Here is a 6,819-nt window from a genome sequence, read left to right as displayed (position 1 = left end):
TTTACATAGAAATTTAATAACCTAACCATATACAGCATTGTAGCAGGGCAGTCCTCTGACATTTTTTTTCTTGTCTCTTTTTTTTTCATTTATTATCCTCATATACATTTCTTGAAGTAAGAATATTTAAGATCTCTTCTAATGATAACATACAATAATAATTATTAATTATAGCCACCATGCTTAACAGTATATATCTAGAATCATTCCTATTGTCTAACAGAAATTTTGTACCCTTTGGCTAGCAATTTTCCGTCTCTCACACTACCATGTGACACTGGTAACTAGTATTTCCCTTTTTGCTTTTTATGAGTTCAGCTAATTCCTGTGAGATCATAGAATATTTGCCTCTCTATGCCTGCTTTATTTCATCTAATTATAATGTACCTTGATTTCATCCTTGTCACAAGTGACAGCTTTTCCTTATTTTCTAAGGATGAACAATATTTTATGATATATTGTGTTGTCTTCTCAATAATTCTATTAGGTCATGTTTTCTAAAGTGTAGTTTGAGTTCAGTGTTTTCTTACTGATATATCTAAATCATCTATTCATTATCAAAAACAAGTATCAAAGTCTATTTTTATTGTATCGTTATTTCTCTCTCTAGGTATATTTTGCTTTACTAGTACTTACAGTGTATAATATTTAAAAGGTCATCTCTTCAAGAGGATGTATCAGTTGTAAACATATATCCATCCACTATTGCATTCAACACATCTAACTATTGAATCTTTTTATTTACATTTTTTTAATTTGTTTTCACAAATAGGACTTTATTTGTCACTATTAAAAACCTGGATCTTAAACAGACTCTTGGACTGGTGGTTCATATCCATCATTTCGTTCAACTTTTGCTCCACTCTTATCTCCAGGAGCATTTCTAGAGCTACTACCTTCACCTTGAAGCTCCATGAGTTTTCTCAATTCAAACTTGGGCTTCTTCAGCATTTTTAGTTTTCTGATGAAGACATCATGAAGAGGGTAGACAGATTGGCAAGCCTTTTCTACGTGTTTCCCAATGCTGTCTGGAATCAGTTTATTGACCACTTCCTTCAAGTAATTTGTCTGCACCTCTCAGATCATGATTTCCATCATCTTCTTCTGGATCTGGCAAACATGTTGCTGCTGAATATAAGAGGTCTTCCATATCTGATTTTTTTTTTATTAAAGCCAACATGGAACAAATAAAGCAAGTAATCATTGGTAGTCTTGACATCCATATAAGCTTCAATTATGGTCTGCCATTTTTTGACCGTGGAACACATTTTGTCATGGGTGAGATCCATGCCGTGGAAGTTAGGTAGGCAGTTTTTGCCCTGAACATCTTCAGTAATTAGCTTGAATTTTCTAAAGGCAACTTTATCATTCTGCAGATCAGCAAGGCTCATTTCAAACACAGGACCTTTGAGCCCACCAGATGCAATTTTGCTTCCTTGAATTCTGGTGATGAATGTTTTCCCAATATTTCTTATGTTGAACATAACTGGTACCTTCACATCATACCGGGCTTTTTAAGAAAATGGATCGACCACTTTCTTCTTGGCTGCCTTTTTGCTGCCTTTTGTAAGGCACTTGTTCTTGTCTACCACCATGGTGCTGCTCAGAGAGCCAAAAGGGTTATTAAATCTTCTTGATGAATTGATTCCTTTAATTTTGCAGAATAAACATCTCTATCCTTTTTATAGTTATTAACTTCAAAAATCTGTTTTATTTAATATAAATCTAGTTGCCTCCTCTCTTTTTTGGTTACCTTTTTATGTATTATCTCTTTCATCTCTGGATTTTGTATTTCATGGTACCTTGATGGCACCATATTGTTGGATATTTTTAAAATCCATTCAAATATTTTATGTGTCTTTACTGAAGAACTTAACCCATTTCCATTTAAAATAATTATTGAGAAGCAAAGACTACTACCATTTTGTTGACAAGTGTTTTATGGCCATTATGTAGGTCCTTGGTTTCATTTTCATTTCTTGCTCTTTTCTTTTTTCTTTTCTTTCCTTTTCCTTTCCTTTCTTTCTTTTTGTATTTTAGTAAGGGTCTATAGCATCTCACTACGTAGATTAGATTTGTAGTGATTCTCCTGTGTACAGCCTCCCAAGTGTTGGGATTACAGGCACGTGCCGCTATGCCCAGTCTCATTCTTGTCTCAGTGCACCCTAGGGGTGGGGATGGCAAGGCAGATTGGGGATCAAACCTTTGACCCCTGCATCTGCCTAAGCAGGTGCTTCTTGCTGTTTTCTTTATGATTTGATATTGTTTTATAGTATTATTCTTTTTTCTTTCTCTTCCTCTTTTGTGCATGTATTGTAAGTTTTTGTTTTGTAGTGACCATGAGATTTATAGAAAATATAGTCTATTTTAGTCTGATAACAACTTAATTTTAATCCCATAGAAAAATTCTGTACTAACTTCTAAAAAAGTGCCATTTTATATTATTGATGTCATTTTTTATATCTCTAAAATGTCATGTATCAATTAAATTATTGGAGCTCTAGTAACACTTTTAATTTTTAACATGAAAAGTGATTTATGTGGCATCATTATCATAATAGAATCTAGGATTTGACTTCCTTCTCACTCTTACAGAATTATGTTTTGCTATTCACATGTTCTTAGTGTGCTTCCATTTCAACTTGATGAGCTCCCTTTACTATTTCTCGTATAACATGCTGGTCATGGTGATGAGCTCCCATAGCCTTTGTCTGTCTTGGAAAGTGGTGATACTGACTTTATTTTTGTCTGAGTTTTTTTTTTTCTTTCTCATCACTGAGACAAAATACCTGATTCCTAAAGTTGAGGGAAGAGAGGCTTTATTTCAACTCTGTTTCTAGAGGTTTGAATCCATAATCAGCTGAATCCAAGGCAGGGTGGTGTGGCAGAGGGGCATGTATGAGAGACAGTTCATGGAGGCAGAAGACAGAAAAAGCTACAAAAGCAGTTTCTTGCTGCCCCTTTTAGATTCTATCCAGCTTACCTGTTTCAGGGTAGGAACTAAACCTATTAGTGGACTAATTTAGCAATCACATATCCTTAATCCCAGTATCACATACTTAGATCCAGCCATCTCCAAAAAGCCCCATCTGTGACTCCTTGAAGCTTTAGGCAGACATCCAGACACAAGCTGTAACAATTTCTGACAGAGAGCTTTGGGAATTATAGTATTCTTTGTTGGGAATATTTTGTTTTTAGTGTTTTTTTTTTTTTTTTTTTTTTTTTTTTTCCAGACAGGGTCTCACTGTGCAGTTCAGGCTGGACTTGTGTTCATTTTTGTAGCCCCCAAGTTGGTCTGGAACTCCTAGCAATCTTCCTGTCTCAACTTTCCAAGTGCTGTTTTAATTTTTCATTCATCTTGGCATTTTGAGAATTCTGTTAATGATGGTCTTTGTATTTAACCCACTTCAGACTTTTTGAGCTTCAGGGATTTGAATGTTCATGTTTATCTCCAGATTTGGGAGGTTTTCTGTTACTTCTTCTTTAAAGAAACTTTTTGCCTATTATATATTTTTTATCTTTCTGCAAAAACTATGATGGATATACTGATGATATAATGGATATATTGATGAATTTCTTTTTACCTTTTTTTATCTCTTTGTTGAACTTCTAACTCTGTGTATTTTTTCTTGGTTTTGTTGTTATTGTTTAATCATGTACCAGTGTGCCCAAGGACTGTAGAGTATTTCTTTAAAATGATTGTTTTTAATTCTTTGTCATGCCACTGTGGAACCTGGGGAAAGCCTGATCCTAAGTCCTCAGGGACTAGCTTGTTTCCTAGGGCCACTGTGATGGGGCTCGCTGTGGGTGGGCATGTGTATAAAGCTGTAGCTGCTAGCAGGTATCTGCGATAGTGTTAGTTGGTTACTTCTTTCTTCTTGCTAATATATTTCTAAAAATTCCAAAAGTTCTTCTGGTACATGTTTTAATACCTTATGATTATATTCATTGTGGGGTGCTGGGACATGTACATAACACATTTTAATTCTTTTTTCTTCTTTTTGGATAAGGAGCACATCTCCCAACATCATTTTCTAGGGCTCAGAGGAGGGATGAACCCATTACTGTACAGTATTTATTTTGCTCTGAAATGAATTCTTGAACAGATATAAATGTCTAGAGTAGCATAGTCATAATAAGCCCTTTTTAAGTCCAAAGAGGGCAAGGTTGGAAATACTATTTATTGTAATGATCTTTTATAATTTTTGGAGTCAGTGTTATAGAAGCTTCTTAAAAGAATGTAAAACTCCATTTACTGGAAGAATTTTATTTATTTTTTTCTATATTTATAAGAATTTGTTATTAAAGTTTAAAATGTCTTTCAGGGAACAATTATAATTTCTTTTGTATATATTTGACCATTTCTATTTTATACTTTCTCTTGTTATTTATTTATTTATTTTCCTGGTATGGGGCATTGAACCCAGGATCTTTGTATGGAACTGCATCTCCACCCCCATCTTTAATTTTTTATTTTAAGACTGGGTCTCCCTCAGTCACTGAATTGCCCAGAATGGGTCAGACTTGCACTCTTCCTGAATTATATTACCTCTTTTTATTAACTCAATGTTTTTGGAAATGTGGCAGTGAGGTTAGTCTAGGACTACATTGTTTTTAATTGAGCTTCAGGGATACTTTGGATTATTTGTGCTTACTTTCACAGAAATTTGCAGGAATATTGGTAAGCATCAATATAACTGTAGATAGGAATTCTTTCTTACTTAAACATTATTCTGAAAACAATTATATTGAGGGATGTTTTCTTGTTTGTTTTACCAGAATATGCACATCAGATAAATAATTTCAAAGACTATCACATGTATATGATTATATTTCATAACATGTTTTTAAATGTTATTTTTAGTAGCTTTGCTAAAAACACATCTTTGATTTGAGACTGAATATTTTCTGGAATTTCAGTTATAATTTTATAGTATTTCTGATTAAAATAAACACCCAAACTCAAGAAGTAACCTAAAAACCATATTACTGTAAATGTTAAAATTGTTTTTCAACTTACTCATTTTTTTATCAACTGAGAAAGGAACTTTATTATGAAACTTTTATCATGTATTAGAACTTTAATTAGCCTTACATTACACAGAATTGCCATCTAGCTTTCTAAGTCAGTGCAGTGTGAGCAGCTGTGTTCTCTGTTCTAAGGACAATGTGGCTGTGCTTGTGTCTTGCAGTGAAGGGCCCCTGTGAAGGAATCGGCACTGGCCTGGTGGATGTCGCCACCTGGGTTGGTGACCTGCTTCAATTACCCCAAAGGAGACACTTCCACTGGTTGGAATTCAGTGTCTCGCATCATTATCAAATAACTCCCCAATGAATCCTTTCATTTCTTATTCTCTACCTCCTTTAATTATGGTTTCTCCAGCATTTAAAAATTATTTGACATACACATCTAAGTAAACAACGAAGCTAGCCATGTTTACAGACCAAAGTGTGATCTCGCACTGCTTTTAAATCTAGTATCCATTTTACTTCAATCAAAACTGGCTTCAGAATTTTAGTCCATTAGAAAACCTTCTTCATTTTCTTTTTTTTTTCCATAATTTTATTGAGAAACAAATAGCAATGAGACAATTTCAAAATAAACTGGTAGGACAGTATCAATAATTAACACATTGCACACATTCTTCCTAGTGGTTAATTGCTGTACAAGATGTAGACTTGATATCCTATTTACAAACACCATTAGAACAAATCCCTCTATTCATTAAGAGAATGTAACTGTATATCTATCCTAACCACTTTGAATATACAGATCCAAAATGGACATTCATCTGCATACCCTTTTTTTTTGTTAAGTTCCATCATTTAAATATTATAGGTGTGTAAACTCAGTAAAATATTCTAAAAGATTTCAGAAGTCTATAATAGTATTGGGTCTTCTGTTTCACTGGCAATGTCAGGAATTGTTGACCTGAGTCCCCTACAGCTCAACATAACACCATGGCTTTACCTCTTATACATTGTTTTTATACTCTTCTACTGGATGGTTAAGACCAAGATAAAGCAGGACCTATGCAACAAGAGTTGTAGCTTTTTGGTCTGATAAGGTCAGTGAAATCCCCTCAGGATTTATCCTGAGATCCTGTACCTCAGATTGTAGAACGTTTGTCAGTGTCACCCATGTGGATGAGTCACGGCCATTGCTTAGCCAATGTGCTCTCTATGAAAGCCTGAGAAAATGTTTTCTCTCCATGAGACTCTCCTTACACACACTCTACATCATTGATCACTTTCCTCTTTGGCCCCCTAATCTCCTTGATCAGAAAATTTGGGACACTACCGAGTTACACGATGTTACAGTATAAGTTCTCATATGTCCTGAGTCTTAATTGACCTTGGAAGGTTAGGGCCAAAATGTTGGCTTTCCTTGTGGCCCTCCCTTTTCTCTAATTTTGGTCAGCAAACTTAGGTTGTTAACCATCCAGGAGACAAGCTTATTGTTATTACGATACAACTTAGGCTGTTAAGCTTAACCTCAATATCTGTCTGAATATCAAACATCTTAGGCATAACATGGAAAAGGTATTTTTCATCAAGTATTGATGAACTTTAAGTCCCTAAGAATATGATGAAAAACATTTAAAAATTAGAATATATTTTAAAAAATAGGCATAAACAATTATATACTTCTTATGTTTACACATAAGTCCAAAAATCTAACCATACACAACCTTGAAGCAGGATATTTCCAGAATATTCCTTTTCCTATCTCTTGCCTTCATTCACCACCACCTTTTTTTTGAACATTCATCTACCCAACAGACAGCACAGCAGCAACTGGCATGTCATGACAAGCAG

The 6,819-nt window shown here is 34.4% G+C and overlaps 1 protein-coding gene and 1 pseudogene across 1 annotated transcript in view; one reads left to right on the top strand and one right to left on the bottom strand.

Annotated features, from left to right (window-relative positions):
- Stpg2 (sperm tail PG-rich repeat containing 2) overlaps positions 1–6,819 on the top strand; it is an 809,484-nt gene that overhangs the window by 250,550 nt on the left and 552,115 nt on the right. The window lies entirely within an intron of this gene.
- Positions 805–1,595, bottom strand: LOC105743432 (annotated as a pseudogene).

Source organism: Octodon degus, unplaced genomic scaffold, assembly GCF_000260255.1.
Source record: "Octodon degus isolate 3935 unplaced genomic scaffold, OctDeg1.0 scaffold00125, whole genome shotgun sequence".
In the NCBI taxonomy this organism is placed as follows: Eukaryota; Metazoa; Chordata; class Mammalia; order Rodentia; family Octodontidae; genus Octodon; species Octodon degus.
Note: the sequence above shows the minus strand (reverse complement) of the source record. Positions and strands in the feature narration are given on the sequence as shown.